Source organism: Panthera pardus, unplaced genomic scaffold, assembly GCF_024362965.1.
Source record: "Panthera pardus isolate Hobbes unplaced genomic scaffold, ASM2436296v1 HiC_scaffold_3, whole genome shotgun sequence".
NCBI lineage: Eukaryota > Metazoa > Chordata > Mammalia > Carnivora > Felidae > Panthera > Panthera pardus.
The window spans coordinates 59,376,003-59,390,192 of NW_026526876.1; the positions used below are offsets into that span (position 1 = coordinate 59,376,003).

Consider the following 14,190-nt stretch of genomic DNA (forward strand, 5'->3'; position numbering starts at 1 on the left):
TTTCCTGGAGAGGGTCTGAACGTTCCCTAAGGGTTCCAACTCTTTAGTGTTTTATTTTATCTATCTGTGCAGGGTTAATGCAGCAGGCCTGAGAATGTTATCCTTAAAAAGGTCTCTTCGCAAGGATGACTTTTGTCTGGTATCTAGGAACTTGGAGTTTGGAATGGTTTCCACCATTCGTCAACTAGAATGACTCCTTGTGCCATTCTGTGTGCCCAAACTGTGCAAACATGATTTCTGCTGAATACCTGCTTTCCATCTGGGTGTCTGGAACAAAGGTATGTTTTAGGCAGAGGGTGCCCCCAGTATAAATGCTGATCACTATCATTGTGTTTCTAATGAATTACGTGGTAGACAATACTTCATAGGTGCTGTCACAACTTGTTGCTGGAGGAATTTGGGATGTTCTGTCTGACTCCACTGGAAGAAGACTGTTAGAAGCTTGTGTATAGTTTCCTCTGACTTTGCACCTTTTCCTTTCGCTGATTTTGCTTTTTATCCTTTTGCTCTAATAAATCATAGCTGTGAATGTGACTATATGTTGAGTCCCATGAGTCTTTCTAGCAAACCACTGAACCTGGGGGTGGTGTTGGGGACTTGTGATACAGTCATATCTAACTTTCTAAACGTTCTTTATTCTCATTTGCTCTCTCTTCCTTTCTAAAATAGCATCCTCTAAAATCGTTCCTACTGTCTTTTAGGATGTTAATAATGAACTTTTTTTGTGTGTATGGGAAGTTTCTTCTTATTTCCTGCATTGTCTTTTTTCTCAAAATTAATTTGTGTATGTTTACTTGGTTTCCTTTCTTTCATGTTAACAGGCCTTATGTGGTAAATCTAGGTTGTCTCTTCTCACTTTAAATATTTACTCTTAAATGTGAGAGAATTGGAGACTCAAGAGCATGGGCTTTTACTGTAGATTGAGTTGGTGGTGAGTAGCTTTATTTTTGGAAGCCCTCCAAATACAGGTCTTTTCTTGGGGCATTCAGTTTCTCCAGGAAAATACTGTCCAGTTGCTTACCTGCTTACCATATATGTCTGGTTCCAGGTTTCTGAGAGCTAGAGGGAGGGAAGAGATTGGTGGTTTATGGTGTGGGGATTTTCACTCAATTGGGAAGTAATAGGATTATTATGGAAATACTATTTTATGGTTCAAGTTTGTAAAATATAGATAAAGGAAATGGTTGGGTTTTTTTCCTCTGAAATCACTAAACTCTAGGGAGGGGCACCCTCCCTATAGTTCTTGGGCCATAGTTTGAGGCACACTGCATTAAGTAATAAAGAGGTGGTTGTTGGGGGACCTGGGTGGCTCAGTCGGTTAAGCGTCCGACTTCGGCTCGGGTAGGAGCCGAACTCAACGGCTCGTGGGTTCAAGCCCCCACATCAGGCTCTGTGCTGACATCTTGGAGCCTGGAGCCTGCTTTGGATTCTCTCTCTCTCTCTCTCTCTCTCTCTCTCTCTCTCTCTTTCTCTCTCTCTCTCTCTCTCTCTCTTTCTCTCTCTCTCTCTTCTCTCTCTTTCTCTCTCTCTCTCTCTCTCTCTCTGCCTCTGCCTCTCCCTCTCCCCTGCTCATGCTCTCTTTCTCTCTCTCAAAAATAAACATTAATAAAAAAATTAAAAAAGAGGTGGTTGTTAAAGGAGATAGGAAAAGTCAGTGTAACATACTAGTTCATTCTTTTATTTAGTAAGCATTTATTAATTGCCTTTTAAAACTTCTAACCCTGAGGGATAAAACAGGTTACAAGAAAATTTCCTTCTCTACTCCCATGGAACTTACCTTTTTGCATGAGGATGTATATTAAGGTCATCTGGTTATTTAATTACAGTTGTTTTCAGAACCGAGTAGGAGCGGTCAAGGAGGTTCACAGAGCGTATGTGAGAGCGTATGCTTTATCATTATTTGTTTTCATGCTCAAATTGTTCCATATTTGGCCAGTGAGAATTCCTTCAGTCTGGCCTCTCTGTCCTTTTGACATATCTTCATCATTCTTTGAGCATTTCCTTTCTTTCTGGCATAACAGAATGTTCCAGGCTTCTTAGAACCTTCCTTGTGTTTCAGGGCTGGAATCAGCCATTTCTCTGAGGAGCTGTGGTTCTTTTTAAAGGAGATGGTGTTTAGAAACCAAGATCTGAGGGCTAGGTGCACACATTATTATTGAGTTGTCGTTGTTTCTAAGTTTTCTCAATGGAGTAAACTGGGAAAGGGAATAAATGTGTTCTTGTCCATCTCTCCGTATGTGTATATACTTCTATCAATAATTATTTCTGTTTGTGTCTATATTGAAAACTGTTCACACACCACTAATTTAGTTTAACACCAGAGGGTCCTTTAAACTTTTTTCCCTTTTTTTCTTTGTAAACTTTTTGACAGTAGGAAACCTGGCTCTCATTGTTCTTTTTTTTTTTAATTTTTTTAACGTTTTTATTTATTTTTGAGACAGAGAAAGACACAGCATGAACAGGGGAGGGGCAGAGAGAGAGGGAGACACAGAATCTGAAACAGGCTCCAGGCTCTGAGTGGTCAGCACAGAGCCCGACGCGGGGCTCGAACCCACGGACCGTGAGATCATGACCTGAGCCGAAGTCGGACGCTTAACCGACCGAGCCACCCAGGCGCCCCACTCTCATTGTTCTTAATATGTTTACTATTTGATCAGTCCCCTTTTATGTAACTGATATCCCATCACTGTCATTCACCACTACCACTTGCTCTCGAGCACAGTAGACGCTCTCCTCATTCTGCTTGAGCTGCAACACCCCTTGTTATCCTGAAATACCACCCCTACCCTGTGTGGATGCCCTTCCTACCTTGCACAGGCTCATATTTCCTGCCCTGTGCTGCTTCCCAGTGTGGATATCCTCCTCGCTCTGCTCAGACCCTGTGATAGAATATCCCCCTTCCCATCATGAAGAAGCCCAGTACAGCCCAACACCCACTGCCGGGCCCCACTCTCTCGTCTCTTTGTCTCACTCAGGCTTTGACACCCAATTCTGGGCTATCCTCATTATGGGCACCCTCCGTATCCCATTTTGACTCTGACACCCTATATGGCCTGCTCTCCTGCATACATATCCTTCTCACTTTGCTTGTATTCTAGTATCCTGTGCCTGGCTGCCCTGTGTATGGGAGTCTTTGTTTACCTGAGGCATGCCCTGGCACCCTTTACTGGGCTGCCTTCCCCATCTGTACAGCCTCTTCACTCTGCTCATGCTACATTTCCTCCACACGAGCGCCTTACTCCGCCTACTCTGATTCCTGCATCCCCTCCTGCCCCAACACACGTAGGTGCTTACTTTGCTCTGCCCCTCCTCATGGCTTTTGCACTGAATTAGTGTACTGAAGGGAAGAGAGAGGAGGGGAAAATGAAGAGCCAGCATTTTTTTTTGGAACAATGTGATCCAAGTTTATGTTTGACAGAAATAAATCTTGCCCTGCTGTGGTAGTAGATATCTGGAGAATCTGGAAAGGGCCTTTGGGAATCTGCTTTTGGAGCTTCATTAGTTGTTGGAGCTACTGGTATAAATAGGTTCTTTATTTGTGAATCAGGGACTTCTGTGTATGGAAAAACTTGGGTAATCGGTAAGTTCAGAATAGTAGGAAGGAAAGAAACTAAAAGCAAGAAGTGTTTGGGGGAGGATGATGTTAGACTTCACCTTTTGGGAAAACTGGTTTGGCTCCATGCTTATCTCCTTGCCCCTGAATGTCTTTATAGCATCCATATTAAAAACAACAATAGTTGACTATTTAGTCATCTGTTTTATGAGCTTGGTTTTGCATTTCAAAATGTTACCACAGTGTTTCCCTAACTTCTGTCCTTCATGTACTGTCATTTTAGCCATAAACTATGTCATTTACCTTGCTTCACGACTTTAAGTTGGCTTCCCTTTATCACTTAGTCTTGTCAAAGGTATGATATCTTTGTAATCGTGGGTTTGATATAATAATAATTTTAAGTCACGTGTTAAGATGAATGTGAAACTTAACATTTTTAAAGTTAATTAGGTGCCATATAAACTCATATTACATACCACTGGTGTTGTGTCTACTTTGGGAAATATGTCCGTATAACCAGAATAAATATTTATACATTTTCCTGATTGATGTTTGTTAGTTGGTATCCAGAGCCTTTTGGTCTTTTTTTCCTAATATATTTTTTTCTGGTTGCTTCTTTGCCCAGTGTGATATATTTTTCTTTGCTTTTTCTCTCATTTAATTGATGAAAATTTATATTAAGTGAATTTTAATGTCACCCCAATTCCATCATGGTCTGAGAGGCCTTTTAGAAACTGGTTTAAATGTACACAGAGGCAAAAATTTTAGCCTGTGACCTTTTGAAGAATTTTCTGAGTGTAGCTAGAAACAGATTATCCATTGTTCACAGTGCTTTGCTTCATGTTTTGCCTTCTCTTGCTAAATCCTCTTATTTGTTGAAATCTTGTATCTTAAGTTGCTTACAGTTTGTTAATACAGATCATTATTAAAAGATGATTAGTTTTCTTCATGGAGTTTAGACCCTTTCCATTTCTGCCCTAATATCCAAAGGTTTATTTAAGGTAGCATGAAATGTTGAAAAAAATAGTTTAACTTCCTTTTTTCCCAATTGGGAAAGTAATACATGCCAATTGAAAATAAGAGAAACTAATAAAAGTGAAAGAAAAGGAAAAAAATCATCTCATTTTTACCTCTAAATATAATTACCTTATCTTTTTTTTTATTATGGTGTTCAAATTTTTGTTGGTTTTTGTTTAACCCACCCACCCCAGGAATAGTCATTTTCTTCATATGTGTTCTAATGGTACTTAGCTTTATTTTGGAAAAATGTAGAGAGCACTCCCGCTCCCCAAATGGTCTAATTTTATTTCAGACTTTAAAAATTATTAGTGAAATGAATGTATTTTCATATATTTATTGACCACTCATCTTCTGTAGATGACTTCATATTTCAACAGTTTCTCCATTGAATAGTCTTATTAACATAGAATATAATCTTATATATTAGTTATGTAAACCTTTTGGCCTTTAGTTGTTGTACATTCTTTTACTTCCTGTTGGTTATTTGCATTTTTCTTTGTCATTAGTGTCTTTTTTTTTTTTTTAATGCAAAATGTAAGCATTTTTATGTAGGCAAATGTATCAGTATTTTTTTTTATGGCTTCTGGTTTTTGTCTTGTTTAGAAAAATATACTCTACACCAGTATCATGCAATTATTCTTCAGTATTTTTCCTAATAGTTTTAATGTTTTATGACTTTGTTTTCTTTACCATAGGTTCTTCATCATACGTTTACACACACGCAAGCACACACATACTTTGAAATTTGGTATGAGTTATTTTTTGCAGATGTATAGCTCCTTGATCTGGTAATGGTTTATTGATGAATCCATTCTTTCGCCACTGATTTGAAATATTATCTCTAAAAAAAATTTTTTTTTTTAACATTTATTTTTGAGAGACAGAGAGAGGCAGAGCATGAGCGGGGGAGGGAGAGAGAGAGACACACACACAGAATCTGAAGCAGGCTGCAGGCTCCGAGCTGTTTGTTAGCACAGAGCCCGACGCGGGGCTCGAACCCAAGAACTGTTTGACCATGATCCGAGCTGAAGTCAGATGTTCAACCGACTGAGCCACCCAGGCGCCCCTGAAATATTATCTTTATCAAGTGAAATTTCTGTGTACATACTAGTGGCTGTTCTATGGCTGTGATTAGTTGTGTTTCTGGGTTTTTTTTTTGCCTTTTTTTCAGTATAGTGAGTTTGCTCTTTCTTTTTAATCTTATATTTTTAATGTTTATTTTAGAGCGTGAGAGAGCCTTTGCATGCGTGCGCACATGCAAGGAAAGGAGGGGCAGAGAGGGAGGGAGACAGAGGATCCGAAGCAGGCTTTGCACTGACGGCAGAGAGCCAGATGTGGGGCTCGAACTCACAAACTGTGGATCATGACCTAATCATGATCTGAGCCGAGGTCAGATGCTTAATCGACTGAACCACCCAGGTGCCCCTCGTGAGTTTATTTTCATAATGTACTGGTTTTATTATTACTATCATTCCTCCCCCTGAGACAGTGCATTTGAGCTTGGGAGGGGAAGAGAGAGGCTGGCCGGGAGAGAATCTTAGGCAGGCTCCACGCCCAGCACGAGCCCAACCTGGGGCTTGATTTCACATCTGTGAGATCATGAGCTGAGCTGAGGTCAAGATGCTTACTGACTGAGCTACCCAGGTGCCCCTGGTTTTATTATTACAAGAGCTTAATAAAATGTTTAAGTGACCTGGCAATGTGGGTCTTCTCTTGTTCTTGTTTTTCAAAACTTTCTGTGGTATTCTCACAAATGTATTACTTCAAATGAACTTCAGAATCAGCTTACCCCAATTCCAAATCTATTATAACACCTTCTCTTCAAAAAACACAAATCAGATCGCGTTACTCCCTTGTTTACATCCCTTCAGTATCTTCTTCCCCCTCTTTTTGTTATCTATTGCTGCGTAACAAGCTGCTCCAAAGCTTTGTAGCTTAAAACGGTCTGTTTACTGTGCTCACAGTTTTGCTAGTCAGGAACTCATGACTGGTTCAGCTCTGTTCCATGTGGCGTTTGTTGTCTGGGGTGGCCAGTGCTGGAGCATCCCTTCCTGTATGACCTCTTCAGTCACATGTGTGGCACCCCAGTACCTGGCTTCTATCTCCATGCGGCATTTCATTCGTCAGAATTTCTCCGTGTGGCCTGGGCTTCTCCCAGCATGGTGGTCTCAGAGTAAGTACTTTTTACATGGCAGCTGCTTTCCAGGAGGCGGGAAAGAAAAACTGTCAGGCCAGTTAAGGGCTGTGCCTGGAACTGGCACAGTGTCCTTTCTGCCATATTTTATTGGTCAGAACAGTTATGAGACCTGCCTAGATGCAAGGAAATGGAAAAATAGACTCCACTTTTTGATGTGGGAGTGGCAAGATCCTACTGCATGTGGGGTGAGAGATATTGTGACCATATTTGGAAAATATAATATGCCACATTATCAAACTAAAATTCAAAGCTCTTAAAATGGCCCATCAGGCTTTTCATCATCCGAATCATCCCTGCTTCTCTCTCTGACCTCATCCCCTACGTTTTCATCTTTTATTCCCTTTGGTTGAGCCACAATGGGCTCTTTGCTAGGCTTTGAATGTGTCATGCTTATACCAACATCAGATCCATTTTACCTGCCACTGCTGCTTTGAATGTTCTTCTTCAGAGCTTTGCTGGGTCTTCCCATTCTTACATCAGCCACATCTCTGCTCAAAGTCACATCTCCAGAGAGCTTTCCCTGACCACTTTATCTGCTAACATCTTGGTCCCTTACTACCCCCTAGTCTGACTTTTTCCTCTACACAGATTTTAGTGCTGTTTTGGGGAGCTTGGGGGCCTGAATATACTTTTTAGCTCCCTGCCTTGCTTCTGAACAAGTTGAGAAATAAGAGAGTAAAGATGGAGGCCAAAATATATGTGAAATATATAAATATTAAAAGTAAATTTATCATCCAGAAGTATATATTGATGAAAAGAATACATAAACATATTATAAATATATTTATATATTTGTGTCTATGCACATGTATATATGTGTGTGTGTGTATATATACATACATATATATACATATACATGCATATACGTGTGTGTGTGTGTGTGTTCCGCCCCCCCCCCCCCACCCCGCCCCCCTATCATTATGAAGTTGGAGACCTAAGTGGGCCTAGTAACTAAATCTTAGAATTGGGCTGACTTACAACACCCAGTCCAAGGCAGGGTTGGTCACTCCCCTGTGCAGGGCTAGGTTCCTGATCAACTCCATGTTGACTGACATAGAAGAAAATACTTACAGTTGTAGCAAGCCTGCTCCCATGTAAAGAAGGGTAGAACTGAGTTGTGCATGCCCAGGTATTTTCATTTTTACCAGTCTGACTAAAGGGGGGATGGAAGGAAGAGAATAAAAGGAGCGTCCAAGATGAATGTCAGATCTCAGATAGGAGAAACTGGGTGTATTGTGGTGCTATTCCTAAGATAGAAGACATGATAGGAAGATGATAAATTTTAGAAACACTGAGTTTGAAGTGCCTACAAGATACCCGTGTGGAGTTTCCAAATAGGCATTTGGATAACACATTTGAAGATGCAGATTTGGTATTAATTTTCTATCTTCTGTAAGAAGACTATTACAAGCATAGTGGCTTAAAACAACGCAAAATTATTATGTCACGGTTTCTGTGGGTCAGGAATCTGGGCAGTGGTTAACTGAGTTCTCTGCTCGGGTTCTCACCAAGCTGAAATCGGGGTGTCGTCTGTCAGCGCTGCCATCTCATCTGAGGCATGAGGTCCTCTTCCAGGCTCACTGGTTGTTGGTAGAATTTAGGTCCTTACAGTTGTAGGACTGAGGCTCTCAGCCCCTAGAGGCTGCTTGTTACTCCTTGCCGTGTGACCGTTCCCCACAGTGTGGTAGTTCGCTTCTTCAAGGACAACAGAAAGCATTTTTGCTGCTTCAGATCTCTTTCATGGCTCGCCCGGTTAGGACAGGCTCAGCTGAGATAATTTCCCTTTTGATTACCTCAAAGTCAACTGATGAGGGATCCTAATTGCATCTGCAAAGTCCCTTTTGCCACAAAATGTAATAATCATGTAAGGGATATCATGTTGTATTTGAAAGTGCTTCCCTCTGTCAAGGGAGAGGATTGTACAGGGTGTGTACAGTCTGAGGCTGTTTTAGTCATCAGCAGTCATTGTGGTAGTCATCGGCAGGATAGCCCGTGAATACAGAGATTGCCCAAGGATGACTAACTTTGTTCAGAGAGAAGAGAAGAGCGATTAGAGGAGATTTTCGGAATTATTGGTACCTGAAGGATACATTTATTCATCTTCGTGTTCACAGCGCTACATTGCTACCTGGCACATAGTACATGTTCAATAAGTATTTTGTTAGAATTCTTTGATCTCAGATTTTAAGAAGTTAATGTATAATTTACATATGGTAACATTCACCCTTTTCAGAATGCAGTCTGAGTTTTTTTGTTGTGGTAAAATACACATAAAGTTGACCATCTTAACCATTTTTAAGTATACAGTTCAGTGGTATTAAGTACATTCACATTGCTGTGCAACCATTACTCCATCCATCCCCACAACTCTTTTCATCTTGTACAACTGAAACTCTATACCTGTTAAATGATTACCCATTCTCCCCTTTCTCCATCTTCCGGCAATCACCATTGTGCTTTCTTTTGCTTTTGAGTACACTAAGTAATTCATATGAGTGGCATCAGACAGTATTTTGTCTTTTTGTGATTGGCTTATTTATATATTTATATAATGTCCTCAAGGTGTATCCATGTTGTGGCATATTGCAGAATACCCTCTCCCTTTTTTAAAAAGGCTGAATAATGTTCCATTGTATGTACATACCAAATTTTCTTATCCCTTTATCCATCGATGGACACTTGGTTGCTTCTGTGTTTTAGTTACTCTGAATAATGCTGCTGTGAACATGAGTGTGCAAATATCCCTTTGAACCCTGCTTTCGGGTTTCTTTTTGGATATATGCCCAGAAGTGGAATTGCTGGATCATGTGGTAATTATATTTTAAATGTTTTAAAGGTATTTTCATAGCATTGGCTGTCCCATTTTATGTGCTTAACCAACAGCACACAAGGGTTCCGTTTCTCCACATCCTCACCAACACTTCTTGGTTTTCTGGTTTTTTTGGTAATAGCCATACAAATGGATGTGACTTGGTATGTTATTGTAGTTTTCCATTTGCATTTTCCTAATGTTTAGTGATATTGAACATCTTTTCATGTGCTTATTGGACATTAATGTATCTTTGAGAAATGTCTATTCAAGTCCTGTGCCAATGTTTAAATTTTTGTTGTTGTTGTTTAGTTTTAGGAGTTCTCTCTATATTCTGGATATTAATCTCCTCATATATATGATTTGCAAATACTGTCTCCCATTCTGTGGCTTGCCTTTTTACTCTGTGGATATATCTGTATCTGTATCTATATCTATCTATATCTATATCTATATATACAGATATAGATAGATATATTTTAATTTTTTTATTTTATTAAAAAAAATTTTTTTTTTGAGCGTTTATTTATTTTTGAGACAGAGAGAGACAAAGCATGAACGGGGGAGGGTCAGAGAGAGGGAGACACAGAATCTGAAACAGGCTCCAGGCTCTGAGCTGTCAGCACAGAGCCCGACGCGGGGCTCGAACTCACAGACCGCGAGATCATGACCTGGGCTGAAGTTGGCCGCCTAACCGACTGAGCCACCCAGGCGCCCCTTAATTTTTTTACTTTAGAGAGAGCAAGAGCATGTGCGAGTTAGGGAGGGGCAGAGGGAGAGAGAGAGAATCCAAGCAAGCTCCCAAGCCCTATGATCATGACCTGAGCCGAAACCCAGAGTTTTATGGTCGATGACTGAGCCACCCAGGCAGGCACCCCTTGAGTTAGTTTTTGTATATGGTGTTAGGTAGGGGTCCAACTTCATTCCACTGCATGTGGATACCCAGTTTTCTCAGTGCCATTTGTTGAAAAGACTGTCCTTTCTACATTGAATGGTCTTGACACCTTTGCTAAAAATTTGTTGACCATGTATGTGAGGGAATTAAGACAGACGTACAGACCAGTGGAACAGAATAGACCAGTTCCATTGGTCTGTATGTGTGTCTTTTTTTTTTTAAGTTTATTTATTTATTTTGAGAGAGAGAGAGTGGGGGAAGGGCAGGGAGAGAGAGAGGGAGAGAGAGAGAATTCCAAGCAGGCTCTGCACTCCCCTAGGCGGGGCTCAAACTCACCAACTGTGAGATCATGACTTGAGCAGAAATTAAGAGTTACCTTTTTCAAGATTCTTTCAGCTATTCATAGTCCTTTGAAATTCCATATGAATTTTAGGATGGGTTCTTTTATTTCTCCAAATATGGCATTGGGTTTTGATAGGGACTCATTGAATCCGTAGATCACTTTGGGGTAGTATTGACATTTTAAGAATATTAAGTCTTTGAATCCATGAACATAGGATGTATTTCTATTTATACCGTTTTTAATTTCTTTCAGCAGTGTTTTGTAGTTTTCAGTATACAAGTTTCACTGCCTTGGTTAGATTAATTCCCAAGTGTTTTATTCTTTCTGATTCTGTCATAAGTGGAATTGTTTGCTGCTTTCCTTTTTAGATTGTTCATTGCTGCTGTCTAAAATGCAACTGATTTTTGTGTGTTAACTTTTTACCCTGCTACTTTGATGAATTCCTTTATCCATTCTCACAGATTTTTGTAGTGGAATCTTTAGAGGTTTTAACATATAGGATCATGTCATCTGAGAACAGCTGACTTTCCAATTTGAATGCCTTTTATTTCTTTTTCTTGCCTAACTGCTCTGGCTAGAACTTCAGTACTAAGTTGAATACAAGTGGTGAGAATGGGCACCTGCCTTGTTCCTGTTTTTAGGAAAAAAAGCTTTCAGTCCCCATTGAGTACTATGTTTCCTCTGAGTTTTTCATATATGGATTTTATTATGCTGAGGTAGTTTCCTTCTATTCCTTCTCTTTGTTGACTGTTTTTATCATGAGAGGGTGTTGAATTTTATCACATGCTTTTTCTGCAATTGAGATGAACATGTGGTCTTTTCCCTTCCTTTTATTGATGTAGATATTACATAGACTTTCATATGTTGAACCATTCTCACATTCCAGTAATAAATCCCATTTAGTCTTGTGTATAATTCTTTTAATATGCTGCAGAATTTTTTAATAATTGTTGTGGATTTTTGCATCAGTATTTATGAGGGATATCAGTCTGTGATATTCTTGTGTCTTTGGCTTTGGTGTCAGGGTTATGCTGGCCTCATAGAATAAGTTAGGAAGTATTCTCTTCAATTTTTTGGAAAAGTTTAAGATGGATTAGTATTAGTTCCTGATTAAATATTTGGTAGAATTTACTAGTAAAATGATCAGGTCCAGAGCTTTGTTGAAAGAATTTTGATTGCTGATTTAATCTTCTCACTAGTTATAGGTCTATTCAGATTTTCTATTTCTTTGTGATTTAGCCCTGGTAGGTTTTGTGTTTCTAAGGATTTATTCATTTCATTTAGGTTTATTCAAAAATTTTTTGGCATACAGTTCATCGCACTCTTTAACATCTTTTTTTAGGTCTGTAGTACTAGTAATAATGTACCCACTTTTATTTCTGATTTTAATAATTTGAGTCTTTTTCCTTTTTTCTTAGGCCATTTAGCCAAAAGTTTGTCAATTTTGTTGATACTTTCAAAGGACCAACTTTTGGTTTCATTTATTTTCCCTGCTTTTGTTATCCTTACTTCGTTTATCTCTGCTCTCATATTTATTATTACCTTTTTTCTTCCAGATTTGTATTTCATTTGTTCTTCTTTTTCGAGTTCCTTAGGTTAAGTTAGGCTTTCAATTTGGAATATTCTTGTTTTTTAATGTAAATGTTTATAGCTATAAATTCCCCCATTGGCACTACTGTCACTGCATCCTGCAAGTTTTGGCATGTTGTATTTACACTTTCATATGTCAGTATTTTCTAATTTGTCTTGTGATTTCTTGAAACGTTGGTTGCTTAAAAGTGTATTGTTTAAAATAATCCAATTAAAAATGGAGAGAAGACATGAACGGACACTTCTGCAAAGAAGACATACAGATGGCCAACAGACACATGAAGGGGTGCTCAACATTACTCACCATTAGGGAGATGCAAATTAAAGCCACAATGAGATATCACCTCACACCTGTCAGAATGGCTAAAATCAGCAACACAAGAAACAAGTGTTCGTGTGGATGAGAGAAAGGAACCCTCGTGCACTGTTGGTGGAAATGCAAACTGGCACAGCCACTGTGGAAAACAGTGTGGAGGTTCCTCAAAAAGTTAAAAATAGAGTTACCATGTGATCCAGTAATTCCACTCCTGGGTATTTACCCAAAGAAAACAAAAACACTAATTCAGAAAGAAAACACTAATTCAAAAAACATGCATCGTATGTTTTTTTCAGCATTATTTATAAAAGCCAAGATATGGAAGCAACCCAAGTGTCCATTGATAGCCGAATGGATAAAGAAATGGTGTACACACACAAATACACAGTGGAATATACTGAGCCTTAGAAATGAATGAAATCAGGGCACCTGGGGCAGCTCGATTGGTTAAGTGTCCAACTCTTGGTCTTGGCTCAAGTCATGATCTCACTGTTTGTGGGATCAAGCCCTGTGTTGGGCTTTGTGCTGACAGCGCAGGGCCTGCTTGGGATTCTCTCTCAGCTTCTCTCCCATGTACTCTCTCTCAAAAAAATAAAAATAAAAAAAAATTTAAAAAAATTCTTTCAAAAAAGAATGAATGAAATCTTGCCATTTGCAATAACATGGATGGATCTGGAGGGTATATAATGCTGAGTGAAATGAGTCAGTCAGAGAAAGACAAATACCATCTGATTTCACTCATACATGGAATTTAAGAAACAAAACACATGAAGAAAGAAAAAGAGACAAACCAAAGAACAGACTCTTAAATACAGAGAACAAACTAATGGTTACCAGAGGGAAGGTGTGTGGGGGGAATGGGTGAAATAGGTGAAGAGGATTAAGAGTACACTTATTATGATGAGCACGGAATAATGTATACAACTGTTGAATCACTATATGGTACACCTGAAACTAAAATAATACTGTATGTTAGTTAATTATACTGAAACTTTTTAAAAAAGTATTTAATTTTCACAATTTTGTGAAATTTTGTGAATTTTCCAGTTGTTGATTTCCAACTGCATTCCACTGTGGTCGGAGAAGATATGTTGTATGATATCTATCCTCTAAAAATCTATGGAGATGTCGAGTTGCTTGGGTGACTCAATCAGTCAGGCATCCGACTCCAGCTCAGGTTATGATCTCATGGTTTGTGGGTTCGAGCCCCGAGTCTGTGCTGCCAGCTCAGAGCCTGGACCCTGCTTTGGATTCTGTGTCTCCCTCTGTCTCCGCCCCTCCCCTGCTTGTGCTCTTTTTCTCTCTCAAAAATAAACATTAAAAAAAGTTTTGTTTTAAATAAAAGATAAAATCTATTGAGATGTAATTTTTTGGTCTACACGTGGTCATCCTGGAAAATGTCCCATATGTACTTGAGAAGAATGCATATTCCATTGTTTGGTAGAATGTTGTGTGTATGTATGTTGG

General features: G+C 39.2%; 1 protein-coding gene across 10 annotated transcripts in view; it reads left to right on the forward strand.

The window, feature by feature from the left end:
- The window catches only part of NF1 (neurofibromin 1), a 248,005-nt gene that overhangs the window by 32,639 nt on the left and 201,176 nt on the right, over positions 1–14,190 (forward strand). The gene's annotated exons all lie outside the window — the stretch shown is intronic.